The following is a 26,921-nucleotide window of genomic DNA, read 5'->3' as shown; positions in this document are numbered from 1 at the left end:
AATAGTGTCCCATATTTTCCTGAGGCGTAGGCACAGGAACCACAGTCCTCAGCCAGAGAAGTCTCAAACATAGACTCCACTATCTGCTTCTATAACGGGAAGTGGCAAGGAGACACCATGAACATGTCCCAAGCAATGCTGCGAAATTCAAGCACAGACCCTTCCCGAATCACTTCCAAAACCCATTGATCCGATGAGATCTCAACCCACCTCTGATAAAAGACAGGCGCCCCCCCCCCCCCCCCCCTATTTCCTCCTCCCAAAGGTGGGTCAGCATACCTTCATTGGGAAGCTCGGGAAGGTCCGCCACCCAAGCCTGCTCCTCGGACTGTCAGGGATGAGAGGACTCAGACTTACCAAAAGTTCGAATACTCTGAAAGGTTGGGTTTCTGCAGGGACAAAAACGCTTGGAACCCCTAAGACTATAAGGAGATATCTCATGTTTACCACTGATGCACCAATTATGAATTATAATAGCCATGTACAGGCCAAATTCTGACAGGCCTCAGACACTGGCCAGCAAGAGAAGGAAATTTGCCCAGGTGAACTTTTAAAACATTGTTGCTGTGGAAAATAAAGAGGCCTTGTCCTGATACACTGAAGAATACCTTATCCGATGTGCCTGTTTGTCAGTTCCTGTGCAAATATATAGCAGACAGAGAGGCAGCAACTTAAGATCCTAAGCAAGTGTCAGGGATAGCAAGCAAGCAGTGGTCAGAAAGACCCTCACCCTTGGGAGGGGAGGAGGCAGCTCGAGATGGAGAAACACTGACACACAGCTTGGCATATAGACATGGCAGTTCTCCCCTGAAGGAATGGGTGGAGGGAAAAGGACCAGCAATGTGGCAGGATCCCTCCCAAAGGAATGGGGAGGGAGGAAAAAGGCCTGCAGTGCAGCAAAAGACCCTCCACCCACCATGAAGTTATGCATGAGGTTATGTACATTAATCAGCTGAAAAGCATAACACAGGAGGACAAGGAAGAAGCAGAAAGGCAAGCAATGGATGCCCTGAAGAAAGAGACGCAAATCATAGGAGAAAACCTGGAGAGCGGATCCTGAGAACAACCCTGAAACCTGTGCCAAAAAATTCCTGAAAACAAAGCGGGGCTAGAAGCAAACCAGCCCTCCAGGCTATCAAGAAGAGAAAAACCAGGTATGGCCACTTGATCTGAGAGAGAAGACCCTGGATCAGGTGTAGAGAGTGACACAGTCATAGATGAGGAAGGGTGAGAACTAGCCCTGACAGCTGGCAAGCGCCAGAACTAGCCTCCTTCCTGCAAAGCCTGCCTGCTCTACCAGCACCAACCCCAGGAAGTAAGCCTCTCCCCTGCCCACATTCTCCAGCTCTCCAGCCAGAACCTGCTTCAGAGCTGAACAGAGATCACCTGAAGCTAGAATCAGAGGTAATTAAGTTAGCCATAAATATTAGTATCTTAAGCAGACTAACGTTTATGGCATGTTTTGTTACAGAACTTTCTTTAGGGAAAACCTGTGCATAGTGGACAGAATGTTAGAAATAGGAATTGTTGTTGTTTTCTAAATGCTATGTCCTGCCAAATCTTATAAATACAAGTCTATTTCTGAGGAGAATACATGTTGTCTTTTCCCTGACTTAGGATCGCAAGTAAGGTAGGAGGGCAGCTGGCTGAGTCTTGTAGCAGACAGATCCCTGCATCCCTAAATCTGCTTACAAGATGACCCCTCATAGAAAAGGGGCATTGCAATGGCTTCTTATCCTCCAGTACACAGGGAACTGGGAATTCGCTCCACTTACTGGCCAGCTTTTCCAACTCACTCCAAAACAAGAATGAGCCTTTAAAGGGTATTTTTATACAATTAGCCTTGGAGGCTGCACCAGCTGACCAATTCTGCAACCATAGCTGATGCCTGGCCGTAACTATCGAAGCCAGTCCTCTGGCCAAAATGGTGGCATCCCTAATTCATCCCCGAATCATCCACCTCATGAAAGAGAAGCAGACAAGAGTGCGCCATAAGAGTGCAACAGGAAGCAATCTGCAAGGTCATCACCACTGCGTCAAAGGCCTGCTTAAAAATAGATTAAATGTGCCTATTATGCACATCTTTCAAGACCGCTCCTCCATCCACAGGGATAGTCTTCCACATAGATACGGCGCAGACAAGCGCATCCACCTTGGGGAAAATGCAGACGCTCTCTTACAGCTGGATCCAGAGGACATAAGCCTTCCAATGCCCAAACCCCTTTGAAATTTGCCTCCGGGGCGTCCAATTCAAGATCAATCAATTCTTGAATGGCATCCATAACCAGAAAAAAGCAAGAGGCTTTATCTAAGGAGACAAAAAAGCATTTTCAATTTCTGGGAAAACAGGGCCGGTAGTTCATCCCTATGAAAGAACCGTAACATGGTTTCATATGTTTCCAAACCAGGAGGAATTTCACCAACTTCTAAGGAATTGGTATCTGCATCATCATCAGTGCCATCCAAGTCCCCATCGGGGATAACTGTGGTGAACTGAGGCAATTATAGAAATGGAAGAGGGAGGGGCCACCGGCTAAGGGTCCGACCTAACTGGAGTGGGCAAAGTGAAGGACTGTGCCTGAACAAAGGCTTGTAAACCTCGAAAAAACACCCAAGAAAAAACAATCTGATCCAGACCAAGCCCAGAAGGTACTGGAGCGGGCCCAAATGCATTGCCATCTCTTGCAGAGGAGCCAGGCAAGGCAGTACCAAGTTCTGGCACACTTCCAGCCAAAACAATAACCAGACCATCATCAGAATGAGAGGATCCGGGCTTAGCAAAATCCAAGGAAGACAATTCTCCCTGAACATCCGAACAGTGCTGACATGTTAGAAGACAGGTCAGACTGAGAAGCCCTAATAGGAAAGTCAACACAAAGAGAAAGGCGCTTAGGCTGCTTATTCACCGGCACCATGAGCGGCGGTTACTGTGCATTCAAATGGCTTGTGCTTAAAAAATCTGCACGCAAAAATTATAGGCACCCCAGCAATAAACATGGCAAGGAGCACGCAATACTAGTGCACATCGCTGGAGCATATCACTACGCTCAAAAAAAGTTATGCGCACGAAAGTCATACTTAACATGACAAGCACTGCACACATCAACATCCTGTAGAGGACAATAAAGCACACACAAGAGCATGTAAAAATGCTGCTGCAGCCAATCATGCAGTGCGCAGAGAAAAAAACCTAGCGTGAGGCCTAGACCACCAGGGCAGCTCAACTCGCCAGGCTGCCCAGTTCCCCTAACTCCAATAGGAGCGGAAACGACAATGGGATGTGCACTGAGCACGGAGACCAAAAGAAGGCCTAAAACTCTGTCTCTGTAGGTAAAACTTTTTTTTTAACTTACCGGAGCTCAACACTTACCAGTTGAGTACAGAGACAGTCTCCAGCTGCGGGGGTAAGAGGGTATCTGCTGTTACCGCCGCCTTGCCTTCTACACCCACTGTCTTTCAGCTATACAAGCAGCTAAGTCAATGCCAGGAACCGGCTACTGGACCAAGGCACACCTCTGAGGGACCACGGAAATCACATCAGGAATTCTCCACTGGGGGAGGAACCTTTAAGTATCACCATAGGAGAGCAGGTCTTTCATTATCACAATTTAAAATTCTCCTTTCAAATTTCATAGCAATCCCGATAGAGAGATGAATGTCCACCATCTGCTGGAGACAGAGAATACTGGCAGGCTCGGATCACTGCACGAGTATATATACTGTGAAGTCAGCTTGCTTCATCTCTATTTGCTGGAGGGGAGCATAACCCACTGGTCCTGACTCCATCTGTCTACACGCTAGGAAAAGGCTGACTATAGCAGGGTAAATCACTTAGACTATGAGCAAGTTTGCTTACCGTAAACGGTGTTTTCCGTGGATAAAATGATAGCCATGCTGTCTGGGAGCGTCCCCTGGAGGTCCGGAGCGGAACTTCTCTTAGAATGTTAGAATTAAAACTTTATTAGTTCACTCCTGTGCTCCTGCGTGGTAGCTTCCCACGCAAATGATTCTCTCTCCCAGTCAATTAGAAAGCAGGACAGCAGCGAAGAGTGAGTTTAGGATAGTAGTGAAAAAAACTGTCCAGGGAGGTGGGTGAGAATGCATGGCTCATGCATCCTGCTATCCATGGAAAAAAGCATTTATGGTAAGCAAACTTGCTCTTTTCCGCATATAAGCAGGCTGAATTAGCCTAGCTGTCTGGGAGTCTCTAGCTGTCAGAGACAAAGCATAGGAATCTTTATTAAATTTGTGAACTCTTGCGGAGTGTGAGCAAGGGTTTTTTGGGGTTGGGTTTTTTTTTTTTACGATTTTGTTGCATGATGTAGAATTTTGTGTCCCATCAATGTGTTCCATTTTGTAAGGAGTTGGAGGCAGTAATGGGATGTGAAGGTGTGTAGGGAAGACCACGTTGCTGCTTTGCAATTATCCTCAACAGGAACTTGTCAAAGGTGCGCTATCAAGGCCAACATTGCCCTTATTTGATGCGCTTTTAGTGTTGACTTTAGATGCTGAGACTTTGAGAAATAGCAGAATTTAATGCAGTATGTAAGCCAGTCTGAGAGTGTGTGCATTGAAACTGTTAATCCTGTTGCATTCGGATTGAAAGAAAGAAATAGTTGAGAGTGCCTTGCTGTGTAGTTTGTTCTCTGTTTGTAATATGATAATGCCCTTTTACAATCCAACGTGTGAGGAAGGGCCTCCCGACTGTTGGAATGTGGTTTGGGAAAGAAAATAGGTAGCGTGATCGTCTGGTTTAGGTAGAACACTGAGACTTTTGGAAGGATGGATGAGTGCGTAGGGTTACCTTGTCATGGTGGAACTGGAGACAAGGAGGATAATGGACGAGAGCTTGGTTCACTGATTCGTCAATCAGAGGTTATTGCTACTAAAAACAAAACTTTCCACATGAGAAATTTTAATTCTGAAGTTTGCCTGGGTTCAAATGGCAGGATCATTAATGCTTCCAAGACTATGTTTAAGTCCCAAGGAATGGCTGGCTTTGTTATAGGAGGTCTGAGTTTCAGTGCTACTTTCATAAAGCGAGTTACTAGCGGATGAGTGGAAACAGATGCACCCTGAAAAGAAGGGTGATATGCTGATATGACACTAAGATATATTGCAAGTCCTGAAGTGTATAGCAAATGTAGGTATTCAAGTAATTGTTCTGGAGAACAATGAAAGGGTTCCAGCTGCAATGATGTACACCAATGGTGAAATCTGTTCCATTTCTCTGCATAGTTTTTTCTGGTGGATAATTTTCTGGAGGAGATTAGAATGTCTTCGATCTCTAATGAAAGTTGGAGATGGCTTAGTATTTCCCTTTCAATCTCCATGCTGTTAGGTGAAGCGAATCCTGCATGGGATGGAGCAGTTCCCCATTCTCATGAGATAGTAGATCCGGTCATTGTAGTAGAAGAATCAGTGGTTGAATGGAAAGGTGTAGTAGGTAGGCATACCATAGTTGTCGTAGCCATGACAGGGCTATTAGGATGAGATCTGATTCATTTGTTATGCATTTCGTGTCACTCGAGGAATTGGTGGAAATGCAGACAGCCGTTTTGCTGTCCATATGAGAAGAAAGGCATCTTGTGATATCCGATGACTGCTTGGGTACAAGAAGCAGAAGTTTTGCAGTTTTATGTTTTGCTCCATCACGAAGAGGTCTATTTGCGGAAGACCCCACTGCCTGAAAAGTAATAGGGCTACTTGCTGATGTAGTTCCCATTCGAACGGGTGAAATATTCTGCTCAGGCAGTCTGCTGTTGTGTTTGTTATTCCTGGGAGATGTGGCCTGAAGGTGTATGGAATGCTTCAGGGCCCATTCCAATGTTAGTACCAGGTTCCAAGGCCCTCTTTGCACAGGGCCTTGGAACCTGGCCCTCTTTCTTTGTTTATGTGGAACATTGCTACTGTGTTGTCTTGCTCTGCAGAATATGGGAGAACGACTGGATTGCGAGATGAATGGCTCATAGTTCTAACAGACTGATTTGTAGAACGATTTCTTCTGGGGTCCAGAGACCTTGTGTCTTGAAATGTAGAACATGTGCTCCCCATTCCTTTGTCGAGGCATCTGTGGTTAATACTATTTGGTGGGTAGGGTTTCAAAAAGGAGCATCTGACTGAAGAACTCCTGGGCATAGCCACCAATTGATGTCTTTTAACATTGACTCTGAGGGTTAGTCGATGGGACATTGGGTGTAAATGTTGCATCCATTGCAATTTGAGTCCCCACTATAACTGCCGCATGTGGAGGGGAGTATTGGGTACTACATACATAGCTGCAGCCATATGATCTAAAATGTTGAGGACCTGATGAGCCATAGGTCTTGCAAGTAGCTTTATGGATGACGCCAGTTATGAAATGTGTGAATTCTGTCACTTGGTAGAAAAGCTTTGCAGAGGTATGTGTTTAATATTGCTCCTATGAATTGAAGAGCTTGTAATGGAATAAGATTGGACTTTTCATATTTTTTTAAGAAACATAGCTCTTCTAAACAAGTAATGGTTTGGATTTGATGTGATCTCAGCATATCTGGGGATTTTGCTACAATCAGCCAATTGTCTAGGTAAGGGAACAGCTTTATTCCTTATTTTCAAAGGTGGGCTATGGCTACCATGAAACATTTTGTAAATTTGAGAGGTTTTTTTACCTTAAAAGGTGTTTTCCGTAGATAGCAGATGAATTAGCCATGCTGTATGGGTACATCCTCCGTGCCACTAGGTGGCAGAGCTCTCAAAGATCACCAAAGTCTTTTAGTGAGGTGTTCCTTCTTGTATCTTCCCGCATTTCCCTGAGTCTCCTCAGTCCGTGTCAAACCAAGAGATGCAATGCCGGAACTGTCTGGGGAGGCGGGTGGGTCAGCATGGCTAATTCATCTGCTATCTATGGAAAACACCATTTACAGTAGGCAAACTTTCTCTTTTTCCGTAGATAAGCAGCATGAATTAGCCATGCTGTCTTGTTGGAGCCCCCAGCTGAAGTATTGAGCGCATTTCTTAAATGTGTCCATGACGTAGTGAGATAAAGTGCTTAATTCAGTAGAATATAAGCAGACAGTTCTTATGAGGTGATTTGCTGTGCTGCATAGGTGCCCTTTCTGAGAATAGTCCATCTCATGAGTGCGTCATCCACAGCCTGTTTATCCAAAGAGTAGTGGGAAGCAGAACTGAATGCAGTTTGAGATCCAAGACGATAGTGTTCTCTTGGATACTGGGAGTCCTGGTGCATTCGGAATGAAGGAGAGAAAGAACTGCGAGGCTCTGTTGGCAGAAGAAGTGCATTTGTTATAGTAGGCTAGCGCTCGCTTACAGTCTAATGAGTGGAGTCTTCACTCACTCTCGTTTGCATGAGATTTTGGGTGTAAAGTCAGGAGGGTGATGGTTTGGTTGATGTGGAAAGCCGAAACCACTTTTGGTAGGAAGTTAGGATGCGTACGCAGCGTGACTTTATCATGGTAAAACTCAAGGGAAGGTAAATAGTGAACTAAGGCTTGTAGCTCGCTAATGTGCCTTGCAGAAAGCAAAATTGCTTACCTTGTAATAGGTGTTATCCCAGGACAGCAGGATGTAGTCCTCACATATGGGTGACGTCACTGAACGGAGACCAGGCGGGAAAACTTTCTGTCAAAGTTTCTAGAAACTTTTGACTGGCCCAGTGAGGCCACTGAGCATGCCCAGCATGCTATGATATTCTCTGCCACAGGTGTCTCTCTTCAGTCTAGTATGTAGCAAAAGCATTAGCAAAAAAGAATAATAAAAACAGAAGGCCCAACTCCGCGGGGTGGCGGGTGGGTTCTGTGAGGACTACATCCTGCTGTCCTGGGATAACACCTATTACAAGGTAAGCAATTTTGCTTTATCCCAGGACAAGCAGGATGCTAGTCCTCACATATGGGTGATTAGCAAGCTAGAGGCTGAGTCATTGTGTAGTGGAATGTTGTTGTTGAATGAGTCAGCCGAAGATCACAGCAGTTTGGTTGTAGAAGGAGTTGGGTTTAAATGGAAACAAGTTCTTTAAGACAGATTGTCCATAAGCTGAATCTTGTCTTCCTTGCTTGTCCAAACAGTAATGAGCTGCAAAAGTGTGAAGTGAACTCCATGTTGCTGCTTTACATATGTCAAGTATTGGCACTGAACGATAGTGTGCAACTGAAGTTGACATTGCTCTTACTGCATGTGCTTTTACTCGCCCTTGGAGAGGAAGGCCTGCTTGTTCGTAACAAAACTGTATACAATCTGCTAGCCAATTGGATAGAGTATGTTTACCCACTGCTTTACCTGGTTTGTTGGGGTCATAGGAAACAAAGAGTTGATTGGATTTCCTGTGGACTGCAGTGCGGTTTAAGTAGAAAGACAGAGTACGCTTGCAATCTAAGGTGTGTAAGGCTCTTTCTCCTTGGTGAGAGTGAGGCCTTGGAAAGAAAGTGGGTAAAACTATAGATTGGTTTAAGTGGAATTCCGTAACTACCTTAGGGAGGAATTTAGGATGAGTACGGAGAACCACTCTGTCATGTAAGAACTTAGTGTAGGGTTCATATGTGACAAGTGCTTGTAACTCACTGACTCTTCTAGCTGATGTAATGGCTATGAGGAAGATAGTTTTCCATGTAAGAAATTTCAGGTCACTGGAATCAATGGGTTCAAAAGGAGAACGCATGAGTCTAGTTAAAACCAAATTTAGATCCCATTGTGTGACTGGGTGTCTAATTGGTGGTTTTAGGTGAATTAGACCTCTCATAAACCTGCTGACAAGAGGTTGTGTAGAGATAGGTGCATCTGCTACCTGATTATGGTAAGCTGATATTGCACTTAAATGTACTCTTACAGAAGAAGTTTGTAGACCTGATTCTGAAAGGTGGTACAAGTAGTTTAGTAAAGATTTTGTAGGGCAAGTGAAGGGATTAATGTCGTTTTGCTTGCACCACAAACTGTATCTCTTCCATTTGAAAGCCTAGTTCTTTCTTGTGGAAGGTTTAAGTGAAGCTATAAGAATTTGGGATATGTTAGATGAAAGATTGAGTGGTTGTAAAATCAAGCTTTCAACATCCAAGCTGTCAGTGACAGGGATTGAAGGTTGGGATGTCGCAACCGACCCTGATCCTGAGTTATGAGAGTGGGAGATACTCCCAGGTGAATGGGATCCTTGACTGAGAGGTCTAGAAGTGTGGGAAACCATACTTGTCGAGGCCAATATGGGGCTATGAGAATCATGGTCCCCTTGTCCTGTTGTAGCTTCACTAGAGTTTTGGTTATGAGCGGTATTGGAGGATACGCGTAGAGTAGGCCTGAGGTCCAAAGGCGAGCAAATGCGTCCTTGGCTGGCCTGTTGTTCAGGTTGTATAGGAAACAGTAGTTGTCCACTTTGTGATTCAGATGTGATGCAAAGAGGTCTACTGTTGGTTGTCCCCAACGTTGAAATATCCTGGTCACTATTATGGGATCCAGGGACCATTCGTGTGGTTGGAATTGACGACTGAGTCTGTCCGCCACTACATTGTGAATGCCTGCTAGGTAAGTGGCCTTGAGAAACATGGAGTTGTTCAAGGCCCAACCCCATATCTGAGCTGCCTCTTGACAAAGGAGGTACGAGCCTTTCCCTCCTTGTTTGTTTATGTACCACATGGCTACTGTGTTGTCTGTTTGGATCAGCACAGTCTTGTTTGTAAGGCAGTCCTTGAAGGCATGCAGACCATAACGTATAGCTCGAAGTTCTAGGAAATTGATTTGAAATGTTGCTTCGAGCTTTGTCCATGTTCCTTGTGTTTGGAGATTCCCTATGTGAGCTCCCCAACCCAAGGTGGATGCATCTGTAGTCAGAGTTATTTGTGGAACTGGTTGTTGAAAGGGTAGGCCCTTGCACAAATTGTCCTTGTTCACCCACCAAAGTAGAGAAGAACGTAGTTGGTGGGTTACTTGAATTGGAGAATAAAGAGGTTGAATGGCTTGGATCCATTGTGATCTTAAAGTCCATTGAGTTACCCTCATGGCCAGTCTTGCCATAGGAGTGACATGAACTGAGGATGCCATGTGGCCTAGTAATGTTAGAAACTGATGAGCTGTTGCTTGTTTCTTGGAGTGAATCGAGCTTGCCAGTAGAGACAGTGTGTTTGCTCGATCTTCTGGTAGAAATGCCTTTGAGAGGTTGGTGTTCAAATTCGCTCCTATGAATTGTAGGAGATGGTTTGGAGTTAGATATGATTTTGGATAGTTGATGAAAAATCCCATGGAGTGCAGTAGAGCAATAGTTTGGTTGAGAGACTGTATTGCTCCTTTTTTAGATTGGCTTCTGATGAGCCAATCGTCCAGATATGGGAAAACATGTACACCTTCTTTGTGTAGGTGTGCTGTTATTACTGCCAGACATTTGGTGAAGACTCTGGTTGCAGAAGCTAGTCCGAATGGCAGTACTCTGTATTGGTAATGTTGAAGGCCCACCATGAAGCGCAGATACTTGCGATGAGGAGGGTATATTGGTATATGGGCGTAAGCATCTTGAAGATCCAGAGAACAGAGCCAATCTCCTGCTTGAAGAAGTGGGAGCATTGTGCCTAGGGAAATCATCCTGAACTTTTCTTTCTTTAGAAATTTGTTGAGATTTCTGAGGTCGAGGATGGGACGTAGGCCTCCAGTTTTCTTTGGAATGAGGAAATATCTGGAGTAGAATCCTCTGCCCTGCTGAGACCTGGGCACTGGTTGAATGGCCCTGGCTGTCAGGAGGGTGGATAATTCTATTTGTAATTGAATTATTTGGGAATTTTGTTTTGGGTAGGAAGTTGGTGGGAATTCTGGAGGAATTGAGAGAAAATTTAGTTTGTAACCTTGAGCTACAATGGAAAGTACCCATTGGTCTGTTATCTTTTCCCAATTTGAGTGGAAATAGGAAATTCTTCCTCCCACTGGTATGTGTTGTTTGGGGTTTAGGAGGGAGGGCCTGTTCTCTGGATTGTTGTTCAAAAACCCGTAGCTGGACCAGTCTGTGGAGGAGGCTGGGTACGAGTTGTTCTTGGTTGCCTGGCCTGAGAGCGCTGGGTAGGCCTAGAAGGTCTAGTCCTGGTAGGTTGATTGTAGTACCTTCTTGGTCTGTAGTATGGTCGTCTAGGTTCTCGACGAGGAAAACGCCTAGGGGCTTGAGTTGTTGGTTCTTGTGGTAATTGAGATAGCTGTCTTAAGGTCTCCGTGTGATCCTTAAGTTGTTGGACAGCATCCTGTACTTTTTCCCCAAACAAATTTATCTCCACGGCATGGCAGATCTACAAGCTTGTCTTGCACTTCAGGTCTGAGATCTGATGCTTTCAACCAGGCCCATCTTCGTGCTGTAATGCCAGCTGCTGCTGTTCTTGAGGCTGTGTCAAAATTATCATAAGCAGCCCTTACCTCATGTTTCCCAGCCTCCAGGCCCTTGGCAATGATTGTTTGTGCAGATTCTTGGAATTGTTCTGGGAGAGAATTTGTAAAGTGTTCCATTTGCTTCCAGAGATCCCTTTGATACTGTGTCATATACAGTTGATAGGCAGAGATTCTGGAAGATAGAAGTGCACCCTGGTACACTTTTCTGCCCAGGGAGTCTAGAAAGCGATGATCCTTCCCTGGAGGAGCTGAAGAATGTGGACGTACCCTTTTAGATTTTTTCTGGGCAGATTCTACTACCACAGATTGATGTGGTAACTGTGCCTTTTGAAAGCCTGGTGCTTGCTGCACTAGGTAGGTAGTGTCTACACGTTTGTTAACTGCTGGAACCGTGCATGGGTGTTCCCATACTCGCTGTTGTAGGTCCAACAGGACTTCGTGGATAGGGATTGCCAGAACCTGTTTTGGTGGGTCCACAAACTGTAGCACCTCTAGGGTATGTTGCCTTGAATCCTCTTCTGATGAAAGCTTGAATGGTATTGTATCTGCCATATCTTGGACAAAACTGGAAAAGGATAAGTCCTCTGGTGGGGATCTTTTCCTTACTTCAGGTGGTGAGGGTTCGCATATGAACTCCTCGGAAGAGGTGTTTGATCTTTGATCATCCCAAGAATCTTCTTCATCTGGTTCTTGATAGGGGGTTCTTGGGGTTTTTCTTAAATTTGTAGCAATACCTGATGGTCCAGGTAAAGGGTCATCGATGGAAATCATTGGAGGATTGTCCTCTACGGTTTTCTGAGGAGTTGTGTTGACGACTTTTTGATATTTTTGTAAAAGTCATTGAAAGAGTGCTAACTCCTGAGGGTCACTATCATCTTGTACTGTTGTTATCGATGAAAGGATAGGTGGCCTCGATGTAGTTGTCGAGGGTAGTGCTCTCGGTGTCGATTCTGTCGATGGCGGTAACATCGAAGCTATCGGTATCGATGAAAGAGCTGGGATTTGAGCATATATCGACGTCGATGACGTAATGATCTTTGGTGTCGACGTCGAATCCCTCTGTGCCGTCGGAGTCAAGAATGATCCCGGCATCGGTGTTACCACCGGCATCGGCAAATTTGCCGGCATCGATGTAGAAATCATCGGCATCGACAGAGAAGTCGGTACTGAAAACTGATCCTTCAGAGCCTGTGAAATCGCTTGTCGGATTAAATCTGACAATTCCGGCCGCACAACCGTTGGGAGCAGAGCGATTGAGGGCGGTGGCATAGGCTGAAGCACAAGTTCCTGAGACGTACCTTGTGTTGGATCTGGTGCCGGCAATGGAGTCGAGGTAGGCCGAGGCGTTGAAGACTCCGACGTCTCCTGATGTCTAGGCCGCTTCGCTGTCGAGGGTTCCTGGGAAGCCGGGTCGGACAACGAGGGGCTTCGATGCCGGTGTCGATGTTTCGACTTAGATTTTTCTGTCGATTTTGTCGACGTCGAGGACGATGAAGGGGATGAATGATCTCCCGACGGTCCCGGGCGAGGTTTTTTAAGGACTATGCGCTTAGTCGCTCCGGCCGGAGATGACTTCGATGACTGTGATGGAGAAGGTATAAGTTGCAGGCTGAATAAATGCTCCATTTTTTCGAGCCTGGTTTTTCGGGATTTTGGTGTCATCTCCGCGCATTGTGGACAGTTATGAACGTCATGTTTATCTCCCAGACACATCACACATTCGGTGTGTGGGTCTGTAAGAGACATTTTTCTTGTACAAACAGGGCATTTTTTGAACCCTGTGGACATTGTGAAATCGACAGCCGTCGATTCGACTGAGGAGAATTTTTAGTCCCCGAAACCAAACATTTTTGACTGGGTTACTTACCGGCCAGCAAGAAAAAACCCCGAGAGATTTTCTGTGACAGATAATATCAAAATCAAGACTATTAAGTCGAGTAAATAGTTGAGAAAAACACTCAACGGCTCCGGAGCCGCGATGCTAACTGCAGCGCGGAAAAACGAAGACTGAAGAGAGACACCTGTGGCAGAGAATATCATAGCATGCTGGGCATGCTCAGTGGCCTCACTGGGCCAGTCAAAAGTTTCTAGAAACTTTGACAGAAAGTGTTCCCGCCTGGGCTCCGTTCAGTGACGTCACCCATATGTGAGGACTAGCATCCTGCTTGTCCTGGGATAAGTGAGGGCACCTAAGAACACCTTCCAGGAGAGGTACCTGGGATGACAAGTGTCCAATGCAGGGGTCCCCCAAACCTGTTCTGGAGGGCCACCAGCCAGTCGGGTTTTTGGGATATCCTCAATGAATATGCATGAGAGAATTTGCATGCACTGCCTCCAAAACATGTAAATTTTCTCTCATGCATATTCATTGAGGATATCCCAAAAACCCGACTGGCTGATGGCCCTCCAGGACAGGTTTGGGGACCACTGGTCCAATGGTTCGAAGGGTGGTAGCATCAGTTGTTCCAACACTATGTTGATATCCCACAGTACTGGCAGTTTTTCTAGTCAGGGGCCATAGACGTAGGACACCTTTCATGAACCTGTAGACGAGGGAATGACCAGAGATAGGTTCCCCGTTGAGAGGAGTGTGGGAAGCTGCTATGGCACTGAGGTGGACTTGAAGTGAGGCAGTGGGGAGGCCCTCCCAGTAGAGTAGATGAAGATAATCCAGGAGGCATTCTGGTGGACAGGTGAGTGGATCTGTTTCCTCGGCCAAACACCATGAAGTGTAAAGTGACCATTTTCATTGGTAATAGAGTCTAGTTGATGGTTTTCTGGAGGAGGCCAGAATACATGAAGTTGAAGAGAAATGTTTAGATTTTGGAATACGAGCCTTTCAACCTCTACGCAGTGAGAATCAGCAATGAATGAAGTGGGTGAAGCAGCGATCTTCCTTCTTGGGTAAACAGTTGAGGGCTGTTGCCCAGGGGGATCAGTTTGCATGTCGATAGATGAACTAGGTAGCTGTAGCACGGTTGTCATGCCCATGTTAGGGTGAAGATAATCAAATCATGTTGTCTTCGATGCACCTCTGGACTGTGCGAGAGATAGAGTGGTATCAGAGGGAACGTGTAAAGCAGAACTAGCGACCAATCTATGAGGAACATGTCCTGTGCTAGCTGGTGGAGACTGGGGTACACGGAGCAAAACAGTTTGACCTTCTTTTTGCATTCTATTACAAAGAGGTCGATCCGGGGAAGACCCCAAGTGGGGAAAATTTGATTGGCTACATCCTGATTTAGTTCCCATTCGTGTGGGTGAAATATTCTGCTTAGTTTGTCTGCTCTGGTGTTGTTGATTCCGGGTAAGTATGTGGCTTGCAGGGAGATTCCCCTATTTGCCCATTCCAGGATCTCAACAGCTTCTTTGCAAAGGCTCCAGGAACCTGACCCTCCTTCTTTGTTTATGTAAAACATTGCAACCTGGTTGTCTGTGTGGTTCATGACCACCTGGCCTAGGAGGGCCTGCTCGAAGGTTTGAAAGGCATTGTGGATGGCCCGAAGTTCCAGGAGATTTGTGTTGTCCCCATTCTCATTGGGACCATAACCCTTGAGTCTGTAGGCTGGTAAGATGGGCTTCCCAACCCGTGGGGGAGGCATCTGTGGTGAGCACTGGCTGATGTCAAGGGAATCATAGAGGTGAGCCGTCATCAGTGCAAGTGATGTTAGCCACCACTGTAGGTCTATCTTCATGCTGGCTGTCAGAGCGATAGGAGTGGTGGACTGAGGAACTGAGTCCATTGAGTATTCAGGCCCCATTGTAAACGACGCATATGTAGTCGCGTATGCGTGACGACATAGATGGATGCTGCCATGTGTCCCAGAATGGTGAGAATTTGGCAGGCTGGAGCTGATGTACTCTCTAAGAGGCGACTGGTCAGTGTGGCCAGAGCAAGCACTCGAGGCTGTGGTAGGAAGGCTTTGTCCTGAATGGTGTTGATGTGGGCTATGATGATTTGCAAAGTATGAGTAGGTTGTAAATGTGATTTCTCATAGTTTATCAGAAAGCCTAGACTATCTAGGCAAGATATTATATGGAGTAAATTCTCTCACAGGAAAAGGTACAGAGAAGGGCGACCAAATGGTAAGGGTAATGAAACAGGTCCCCTATGAGGAAAGGCTGAAGAGGTTAGGTCTCTTCAGCTTGGAGAAGAGACGGCTGAGGGGGGATATGATATAGGTGTTTAAAATCATGAGGTCTAGAATGGGTAGATGTGAATCGGTTATTTACTTTTTGAGATGATAGACTAGGGGGCACTCCATGAAGTTAGCATGTGGCACATTTAAAACTAATCAGAGAAAGTTCTTTTTCACTCAACGCACAATTAAACTCTGGAATTTGTTGCCAGAGGATGTGGCTAGTGCAGGTAGTATAGCCGTGTTAAAAAAGGATTGGATAACTTCTTGGAGTGAAGTCCATTACCTGCTATTAATTAAATTGACTTAGAAAATAACCACTGCTATTACTAGTAATGGTAACATGGAATAGACTTAGTTTTTGGGTACTTGCCAGGTTCTTATGGCCTAGATTGGCCACTGTTGGAAATAGAATGCTGGGCTTGATGGACCCTTGGTCTGACCCAGTATGGCATGTTCTTAGGGTAGCTGGTTGGGAGCTACTAGTCGCCAGTCATCCAGGTAAGGAAATATCTGAATCCCCTGTCAACAGAGGTGTGCCACTGCTACCGCTAGACATTTTGTGAAGACTTTGGGGTGGAAGAGAGGCCAAACGGAAGTACTTTCTACTGGAAGTGTCTCTATTTCGCCTGGAAACAGAGGTAACGCCAGGACGTGGGCTGCATTGGTATATGGGCATATGCATCCTTTAAATCCAGTGAACACATCCAATCTCTGCGTCGAAGGAAAGGAAGGATTCATTTGAGGGAAGTCATTTTGAATTTTTTCCTCTGCAAGTATTTGTTGAGAGAGCATAGGTCCAGCATTGACCGAAACCCCCCCCCCCCCCCCCCCCCGGATTTCTTGGGAATGAAGAAGTATTGCGAATAGAATCCCTGTTGAAGTTGCGATGGAGTCAACTCTCATATGCACTGTTGTTGGAGTAGCTGGTTAATCTCTTGAAGAAAAGATCCCCGATGTGCAGTATGATTTGGGGGGACTAGGTGTGGCAGGGTTGGGAGACATAGAAAATTGAGAGTATTGATGTTATGCTGTTCCAGGCTGGGAGAAAATGGGACAGCCTGCCCCCTACAGTTGGTGCTGGTAGTGGTGGTACCGTCAGTCCTAAAAAACTTGCTGGTTTGCTGTGCTGCATAGGTGCCATTTCTGAGAATAGTCCATCCCATGAGTGCGTCATCCACAACCTGTTTATCCAAATAGTAGTGGGATATGAATATGTGCAGTGATGACCAGGTGGCTGCCTTACAAATGGTTTTTAGGAGGATGAGGATACGCCGGTTGCTGAGGTTGGTGAGCTGTGCGAGGCCATTGGCAGAATTTCTGGAGATTCCTGGAGGAGATGAATCATCATCCAAATCCACAGTGAGTAGTGGAGAAGGTTCCCTTGGCCTTTTATGTCCAGTTGAGTGTTTCTTAGGAAGTTTGGCAGTAGGCTGCGTCAGTAGCGTTGGTGTGCGTCAGGTTGCATCGAATTGGGCCACGGAGGAGTCGGCAGTGCATCGATGGAACCCGACTTTGACACCATTTCTTCTGTGTGTTGGTGCGTCGATGCATCAGAGTGCCGACATTTACTCGGTGCGTCGATGCTTTTTAGGTGAGTCGTGCTTCGATGTGTCGACGCCTTCGCAGTGTGCGGCCACGGCACCGGTGGCACATTTCCCGCGCTGCGCGTCAATCCCGATCGGGCCCGTTTTGGTGCCAGAAGTGATGGATCGGGGGGGGGGGGTCCTCAGAAGTGGCCATGCAATGGGAGGGGGTCTTTGGATTTCTATGTGGTCCCAGAGATGATCTGGCAGAAACCTCAGAGAGGGCATAAGAGCCTGATGGGTCTCCTCTGAGCTGAGCTATATGGGCAGATCTCTTCCGCTGTGCCCATGGGGACATGCGTCTGCAGTCCCTGCAACTTGCCTGATTGTGGTTGGACCCAAAAAGCACAAAGGAAGGCGATCTATAATAGCCGTCAGGATGAAAAGAAAAAATAGATGCCTGTAGTCTAAAATTAATCCTTTATTGAAGTGGAGACACAAGGGTAGCCCGACTCTGGCCGAGTTTCGCCGTAACAAAACGGCTGCCTCAGGGGAGGTGAGAGTCTCTGCCTGTTACGACTGGCAAACGGAGGACACAGAAAGCTGTCTCCTCCCCTGAGGCAGCCGTTTTGTTACGGCGAAACTCGGCCAGAGTCGGGCTGATTGTGGTTGGGACCCAAGCAGATGCAGCAGCGTTCGTGCCCATCTGTGACAGGCATTATTTTACATGAACAGAACTTAAAGCCTGGTGGACGAGGCATCTTACGTCTATTTAACTTTTCCTGTGGTATGCTGCTGTTTTTTTTTTCCTTCTTTTTCCTATCAAAAACACTTTCTTCTCACAGAGGTGAGCTCCGCATGCAGTTAGTCACGCGGAAAAAAAAATGGACTGAGGAGACTCTAGGAAATGCAGGAAGATACAAGAAGGAACACCTCACTAAAAGACTTTGGTGATCTCTGAAATCTCCGCCACCTAGTGGCATGGAAGACATACCCAGCAGCGTGGCTAATTCATGCTGCTTATCTACGGGAAAATCTAGGTGCTGAGGATAGGACAAATGGGAGTACCTTGTATTGATAATGACTGGTATTAACCTGGAAACAAAGGTAAAGCAAAATTGCTTACCTTGTAATAGGTGTTATCCCAGGACAGCAGGATGTAGTCCTCACATATGGGTGACATCAGTAATGGAGCCCTATGTACGGAAAACTTCTGTAAAAGTTTCTATGAAACTTTTGACTGGCACCAGAGTGCCTACTGAGCATGCCCAGCATGTCATGATATTCCCTGCCACAGGGGTCTCCCTTTAGTCTTTGTTTGTAGCAAATAGCGTTAGCCAAAAATAAAATAATAAAACGTATCGGACCCAACTCCGCGGGGTGGCGGGTGGGTTTCGTGAGGACTACATCCTGCTGTCCTGGGATAACACCTATTACAAGGTAAGCAATTTTGCTTTATCCCAGGACAAGCAGGATGCTAGTCCTCACATATGGGTGATTAGCAAGCTAGAGGCTGATTCATTTGGTGCTGAAATGACCGTAAGGTACTGTTATTGAAATGAATCAGTCGAAATCACAGCAGGTTGGATGTAGAAGGAGTTGGGATTAAACTGGAAACAAGTTCTTTAAAACAGATTGTCCATATGCTGAATCTTGTCTTCCCTCTTTGTCTAGACAGTAGTGAGCTGCAAAGGTGTGAAGAGAACTCCATGTTGCTGCTTTACAAATGTCCAGAATAGGTACAGAGCGAAGGTGTGCTACTGAGGTTGACATTGCTCTGACTGAATGTGCGTTTACTCGCCCTTGGAGAGTAAGGCCTGCTTTTTCATAACAAAATTGTATGCAATCTGCTAGCCAGGTTGACAGAGTATGCTTACCCACTGCTTTACCTGGTTTGTTTGGATCATAGGACACAAACAGCTGATTTGATTGTCTTTGGGCTGCAGTGCGGTTTAAATAGAAAGATAACGCACGTTTACAGTCCAAAGTGTGTAAGGCTCTCTCTCCCTGGTGAGAGTGAGGCCTAGGAAAAAATGTGGGTAAAACTATGGTTTGGTTTAAATGAAATTCCGTGACAACCTTAGGAAGGAATTTTGGATGTGTACGGAGGACTACTCTGTCATGAAGGAACTTCGTGAAGGGTTCGTAAGTTACTAGTGCTTGTAGTTCACTGACCCTTCTAGCTGATGTAATGGCTATGAGAAATACCGTTTTCCAAGTAAGAAATTTAAGGTCACAGGTATTTATGGGTTCAAATGGAGAACGCATAAGCTTGGTTAAAACTACGTTCAGGTCCCATTGAATGCTTGGGGAATGAATTGGAGGTTTAATGTGAGTTAGGCCTCTCATGAATTTACTGACGAGAGGCTGTGTGGAGAGAGGCGCATCTCCTAGCTTGTTATGATAAGCTGAGATTGCACTTAAGTGAACCCTTACAGATGACGTCTTAAGACCAGAGTCTGAGAGATGGTAAAGGTAATCTAGTAGCGAGGTAGTGGGGCAAGTGAAAGGATCTAAATCTTTCTGAGTGCACCATAAAGTAAACCTTTTCCATTTGTAGGAATAATTCTTTCTAGTGGAAGGTTTACGTGCAGCTATGAGTACCTGAGATATATTAGTTGAAAGGTTGAATGGTTGCAAGATCAAGCTTTCAACATCCATGCTGTCAGGGACAGGGATTGAAGGTTGGGATGGCGCAACTGACCCTGTTCCTGAGTTATGAGATTGGGAGCTACTCCCAGGCGAATTGGATCCCTGACTGAGAGATCTAGCAGTGTGGGGAACCATACTTGTCGAGGCCAATATGGGGCTATGAGTATCATGGACCCCTTGTCCTGTTGTAGCTTTACTAATGTTTTGGTTATGAGCGGTATTGGTGGATACGCGTATAACAGGCCTGAGTTCCAATGGCGGGCAAACGCGTCCTTTGGTAAGCTGTTCTGCCGGAAGAGGAGAGAGCAGTAATTGTTCACTTTGTAGTTCAGATGTGACGCAAAGAGATCTATCGTTGGTTGACCCCAGCGTTGAAATATCTTGGTTGCTATCGCTGGGTCGAGGGACCACTCGTGTGGTTGAAAGTAACGGCTGAGGCGATCCGCTACTGTGTTGTGGATGCCTGCTAGGTAGGTGGCCCGTAGTAGAATGGAGTGTGTTAGGGCCCAGTCCCATATTTGAGCTGCTTCCTGACAAAGGAGGTACGAGCCCGTACCACCCTGCTTGTTGATGTACCACATGGCTACTGTGTTGTCCGTTTGGATCAGAACAGTCTTGTGTGAAAGGCAGTCCTTGAATGCATATAGAGCATAGCGTATAGCTCGAAGCTCCAGGAAATTTATCTGAAAGGAGGCTTCTTGCTTTGTCCACTTGCCCTGTGTTTTCAGATGAGCAATGTGCGCTCCCCATCCCAAGGTGGACGCATCTGTAGTTATAGTCACTTGTGGAACTGGTTGTTGGAAAGGTAGGCCTTTGAGCAAGTTGATTGGTGATGTCCACCAGAGAAGGGAAGACTTCAGCTCTGGTGTTATCTGGATGTGAGTGGACAGTGGTTGAATGGCTTGAATCCATTGAGATTTGAGTGTCCACTGCATTAGTCGCATGGTCAGTCTGGCCATGGGAGTGACGTGAACTGTTGAGGCCATGTGCCCGAGTAGGGTGAGGCACTGATGAGCTGTGACTGTATATTGATTGCGAATAGAATGTACTAGGAGAACGAGGGATTGAGCCCGGTCTTTCGGAAGAAAGGCCTTTGCTGTGATGGTGTTGAGATCTGCACCTATGAACTGCAACTGGTGAGATGGTGTGAGATGGGATTTGTCGTAATTGATGAGAAATCCCAAGGAGTGAAGCAATCTTATTGTGAGATGGAGAGAAGTGACAGCTCCGCTCTGTGTATGACTCTTGATGAGCCAATCGTCCAAGTAGGGGAACACATGCACTTGTTGCTTGTGAAGATGTGCCACCGCTACTGCTAGACATTTTGTGAACACTCGAGGTGCTGAGGCAAGGCCGAAAGGTAGCACCCTGTATTGGAAGTGTTGACCTTGTACCAGAAATCGTAGGAACTGTCGATGAGGTGGAAAAATGGGAATGTGAGCGTAAGCGTCTTGAAGATCCAGAGAGCAGAGCCAATCTCCTTTTTGAAGAAGAGGTAGCATGGTGCCTAAGGACACCATCCTGAATTTTTCCTTCTTTAAAAATTTGTTGAGATTTCTTAGGTCCAGGATAGGACGTAGACCCCCGGTTTTCTTTGGAATGAGGAAATATCGGGAGTAGAATCCTGTGCCCCACTGAGGCCTGGGAACTCTTTCGATGGCCCTGGCAGTCAGGAGGGTAGATAATTCTGCTTGCAGGATTGTGTAATGATGAGACACTGTCCAAGACGGAATAGGGGGATTGTCTTTTGGTACAGTGAGGAAGTCCAAGTGGTACCCCTGAGATATGATTGAGAGTACCCATTGGTCTGTAGTGATGGAGGTCCAAGTTTGAAGATGGTGAGCAACTCTGCCTCCAACCGGTACTTGTGGATAGGGATTTTGAGAATGACTCATGCCCTCTGGTTGTACTTCAAAATCCGGAAGTGGACGCCGCAGGCGGAGGTTGTTGAGGCCTAACAGGTCTTTGGCGAGGCTGAGACCGTTGAGCAGGTCTTTGTTGTCTGGGCCTGGCTACTGGTGGATAATACCGCCTAGGGCGGTAATATGGCTTTCTTTGTTCCCTTCTTGGAGGCCTCCTTGAAGGTTGATGTACCTCTTGTGGCAGCTGAGAAAGCTGTTTGAGGGTTTCTGTATGGTCTTTGATGGTGGCCACCGCCTCCTTGACCTTATCGCCAAAGAGGTTCTCCCCTAAGCAAGGCAGGTCCGCCAAACGCTCCTGTACCTCTGGTCTGAGCTCTGAAGATTTAAGCCAGGCCCATCTTCTCGCTGTTATTCCAGCTGCAGACAATCTGGAGGCTGTCTCGAATGAATCATACGTGGCCCGAACCTCGTGTTTCCCTGCCTCTAGGCCCTTATGTATGAGGGTTTGAAATCCTTCCTGAAGATGGTCAGGTAACTGCTGAGACAGGGATTCAACTTGCTTCCATAGGTCACGCTGGTATTGGTTCATAAAAAGCTGGTATGAATTTATCCTAGATACCAGCATAGCAGCTTGGAAGATTTTTCGACCAAGATTGTCCAAGAACCTGTTATCCTTCCCAGGAGGTATGGAGGCGTGTTGCTTTAATCTTTTGGCCTTCTTTTGGGCCGACTCGACCACCACTGATTGGTGCGGCAGTTGAGTTTTTTGGAACCCCGGGATGGGTTGTACTAGGTAAGTGGCATCCGCCCGCTTATTAACAGCTGCCACCGACCCAGGGTGTTCCCATATCCTGTACATAAGTTCTTGTAAAACTTCATGAACAGGAATCGCAAGAATTTCCTTGGGAGGGTCCACGAATTGAAGCACCTCCAAAGTTCTTTGCCTGCTGTCTACTTCAGAAATGAGAGAGAAAGGAATTGTTTGAGACATTTCCTTAATAAAGTTGGAGAAAGAGAGATCCTCCGGTGGTGACTTTCTTCTATCTTCTGGGGGAGAAGGCTCAGAAAGAAGGTCTTCATCCGAGGAGAATTCTTGGTCACTATCATCCAGAGGGTGCTCCAACGGCCTAGTAGGCTTAGCTGGCATTTCGGATAGTGGAGTCTGAGGTCTGAGGGGTGGCGGGACACCCGAGGGACCTGGTATTGGCTCTTGACTGTCATCTACATCTATAGGTTGTGGTAAAGATGAGAAGCAATGTATTAGTGAGTCCAGCTTGTCCATTAATGGTTGAAAAATGGACTCTTGAAAAGGCATCGAGGGTGCCATCGGGGTCGATGGCCGTGGTGGAATCGATGGTAACATGGAATCGGCAGTGCTGGATCCGGTGGTTGCGGCCTAGGTAGAACCGGTAATGGAATCGGCGCCATCGAGGAGAGCGGTGATTTCCTTGGCATCGGTAGTGAAGGAATCGGTGATGGAACCGGAGATCCTCCTATGACCGGTGTCGATGGCAGAACCGGAGTGGCAGGCCGTGGCATCGCCTCGATAAAGGCATCCTTAACCGCTTGACGTATGTAACTGTCAAGTTCCGCCCGCATGGATGATGCGAACAGAGCACCCATGGGGGGAGGCGGTGGCGGCGACAGTAGTACGACCTCAGGGCCCTGAGGAGGTACGATTCCTTCCGCCGGAATCGGCGAGGGTTGGCCTGTCGGTGGCTCGGAAGGCTTACTTTGGAGCCGGGCTTTCTTACTCGGTGCCCCGTCCTCCGTCGATGGCTCGCCGGGTATCGGAGCGGTGGTTGCTGTTTGCGGCCTGCGATGCCGATGGCGATGTTTATCTTTTTCGCGCCCTTTTTCGCTACTCGATGTGGACGCTCTGGACGATGGCGAGGGGGAGGAAAAGGGAGCGTCTCCCGACTCACCTGAGTGACGTTTCTTCAATACTACTTTCCTAATCGCCCCAGCCGGAGACGATTGTGTGGAAGTAGACGGAGCAGTAATCAGCTGTATCTTGAATAGTTGCTCCATTTTGTCCATCCGTAGACGTCGACCTTTCGAGGTCATCGTAGCGCATAAGGGACAATTTTTTACATCATGACCTTCACCAAGGCAAAGTACGCAGTCTTGGTGAGGGTCTGTAATAGACATATTTCTCGCGCATTTCGGACATTTTTTAAAACCTGTAGCCATTTTGTGGCCGGACAGCCGTCGACGGCCTAGGACTCAGGTAAATTTTGTTTTTAATCAAAAAACGGAATGGAACCGCGAGAACGGTAAAAACTCACCGCGATGACTAAACTAAGGGAGACCCTTTGCGGTTGAAGTTTTTGAAGCTTTCCGTAAGGAAAAATATGTGGAGAATCCCACAGGACTCCTGATAACCGCGAGGCTAATTGCTTCGCGGAAAAAAGAAGACTAAAGGGAGACCCCTGTGGCAGGGAATATCATGACATGCTGGGCATGCTCAGTAGGCACTCTGGTGCCAGTCAAAAGTTTCATAGAAACTTTTACAGAAGTTTTCCGTACATAGGGCTCCATTACTGATGTCACCCATATGTGAGGACTAGCATCCTGCTTGTCCTGGGATAATGCCAGGAATTTGGGTGTATCGGTATGTGAATATAAGTGTCTTTAGGGTCCAGTGAGCACATCCAATCATTGAGTTGAAGAAAAGGTAAAATGGTTTTCTGAGACATTTTGAACTTTTCCCATAGGATGTAGTGGTTTACTGACCAGAGGTCCAAGATCAGGCATACTCCTCCCGATTTATTGGGCGTAAAACTTCCTGTACTGTTGATGAGATTTTAAAATTTGAATCGCATGTTTGAGTAGCAACTGAATTTCTTGTAATAAAATGTGAACTTCCTTTGATTCTTTTCTTCGGTATTGTGTGGTAGAACAGGTACTGTGTGAAATCTTAGCTGACAACCATTCTTCATGATATTTAGAATCCAGTGATCTGATGTGATCATGGACCATTGATGAAAGAACACTTAAAGATGACCTTCCATGGGTTATTGTAGCTGTGACCTGGTTTGGTTCACAAAGACTGCTGAGTCTTTGGAGGTACCTGTTGTGGTTGCTTTGGTGTTCTCTGGGATCTGCTTCTACCCCAAGATGGGGGTATGATTGATTGAGGTTGTTGCTGGTATTGTGGAGGTCTATAAGATCCATATAGCCCGTACGAGCATCTGGGATAAAAGGGTCTTCTGTATGGAGGTTAATAACGTCTGGAGGTTGTTTGGTCCCGAGGTGATGTCAGTGAGGATACTGTCACACTTTAGTCCTTCAGCTGAGTTACTGTTTCTTTTAATTTCTCCCCAAATAGGCTTTCACCTTTACATGGGAGGTCTGCTAATTTGTCATGTACTTCTTCCTTAATAGCACTTGCACTGAGCCATGCTAATCTGCGGGCTGCAATGGCCCAAGCTGATGTTCTTGAAGAAGTATCAAACCCTTCATATACTGTTTGGAGAAGATGCCGGATTGCTTCCTCCATACCTGAAAAACATTGTTTTTGGGTGACTGTATCAGATTGTGGAACATTGGGTTTTAATTTTTTTGTAAACAGTCATATAAATACTGTACTATATAAAATTGGTGCTGTTTGATCCGTGCATTGAGCATGGATCCTTGAAAAACCTTTTTCCCCAAATCATCAAGATATCAACTGTTTTTAGTTAGCGGATTGTTGGAGAAAAGTTTCAATCTTCTAGTTTTTTTTCATGGCTGATTCCACCACAATGGATGCATGAGGTAAAGTGTTCAAAGAATAGTGTCTCAACTTCTGAATCCTAAACTTTAGGTCAGTCTTCCTTGAAGTGATTGGACCCAAAAAAGGTGAATCCCACGCCTTGTCCATGACTCCATCTAAACCTGAGTGCGAGGGCAAGGCTATTGGTTCGAATGGCACATCGAATATTTTCAATAGGTCATGGACCTCTGCTCTTGGATCTGGGAGTTTCTTTGTTTCTAAATTCAATGTGTTACCTACTTTTTCGATAAATTTAGGGTAGGAAAGATCTTCTGAAGGTGAAGATAGTTCTGTTCATTCATCTAGAAGATCTGAAGGTATACTTAAGGAGGAAGATGAAGTTGGAGGAGGATGTACTGGAATTTCCTTTGGGGTTGGAATTGGATTTAAATTTTCTTCGCAGTCATCCTTCTTCGAAGGAACTACTGGTGAAGGTGAAGGAATGAATTCAACTGATTCTTCATCTGATGGGCTGGATGGAGGGGGTAGACTTTGGGAAGACACAAGGGTGTCAAAGGTTTGAAGGATGCCCATGATTTGCGAGAGAGTATTGAGAGGCTGCATTTTGTAAAGCTTTACTGGTTGAGATTGAATCCTTTTTCCTCTATTTTTCGAGAGGAATCTCTACGTATGATCTTATAGTAGTAGAAGCACGCTTTGATGAAAGTGTATCTAGAATATCTTCTGCTGAAGTATCTGTAATTTCCACCTCCGAATCAGTGAAGGAATGGGTATGTGAACTTGATTTTTGGTGGTGATTAGCCAAATGCGTCTAGTGCTGTTGATTTTTTAGTTGGTGCTGAGTGTGCCTGAGTCGAAGTGATAGTTTTAAATGCAGTAGTTGATGCAGAGTGCATCATGCGATGCATCGATTTGAGAGATGGCGTTGAGTGACCTTGGTCTGCCAACGCAGCAAGTGATTGATGATTTTTAGATGCGTCGAACTACGCAAGCAGTGCAGGGTCTCTCCGCTTCAGTTCTCCCAATGGCGCAATCAACACTGACTCCGGGCTTCAGCGGCACTTCGGTGCGTCAGAAGACAAACGGTAATGGGAGTGTTTTTTTATGCACTTTTGTCCTGTTTTTTCACTTTCCAGCTCGATCTAAAGAGGTTGCCCTTCTAGCCTGAAAAGGCTTGCGGGTTTGATTGTTGGGCAACGAGTGAGTCTGACTCAGGACATAAGACCCCGAAGTGCCTTTGCCAGGATCTCATAGTGTGGCAATTTTCATGGTTCTCTGCCGCTGAAACTTCAGAGACATCCTCCCACAGTGAAGACATGTCCCTTGATCATGATTGGGGCCTAGGTATATGTAGCAAAGTGTATCGCCATCTGACAATGACTTTATTTTACTGCACTGGCAGAATTTAAACCCAGAAGTTATTTGGCATGTTGGCACTGAAAAGGGCCTTTGGGGGTTCACTTACGTGAATAAAAGGGAGAGAGAAGGAGAAGAAAAAAGGAAAGACAAAAATACCTGGCGAGAGAAACAGTGACTGTTACCCACTGTGGGAAGAGAAGAGACTTGGGGAGAAAGTCAGTCGTGCAGGAAGAAACCACACAGGTGCACAGGAGCGAGCTAATTTTTAATTCTAACCTTCTAAGAGAAGTTCCGCTCCAGACCGCCAGGGGGGCGCTCC

The 26,921-nt window shown here is 46.2% G+C and overlaps 1 protein-coding gene across 1 annotated transcript in view; it reads right to left on the bottom strand.

Annotated features, from left to right (window-relative positions):
- Positions 1-26,921, bottom strand: part of LOC115092767 (disintegrin and metalloproteinase domain-containing protein 9-like) — a gene marked incomplete at its 3' end in the record, with an annotated part of 1,804,538 nt that overhangs the window by 1,662,879 nt on the left and 114,738 nt on the right. The window lies entirely within an intron of this gene.

Source organism: Rhinatrema bivittatum, chromosome 5 (genome assembly GCF_901001135.1).
Source record: "Rhinatrema bivittatum chromosome 5, aRhiBiv1.1, whole genome shotgun sequence".
In the NCBI taxonomy this organism is placed as follows: Eukaryota; Metazoa; Chordata; class Amphibia; order Gymnophiona; family Rhinatrematidae; genus Rhinatrema; species Rhinatrema bivittatum.
The sequence above is the reverse complement of the archived record's forward strand: the minus strand, read 5'-3'. Positions and strand labels throughout refer to the sequence as shown.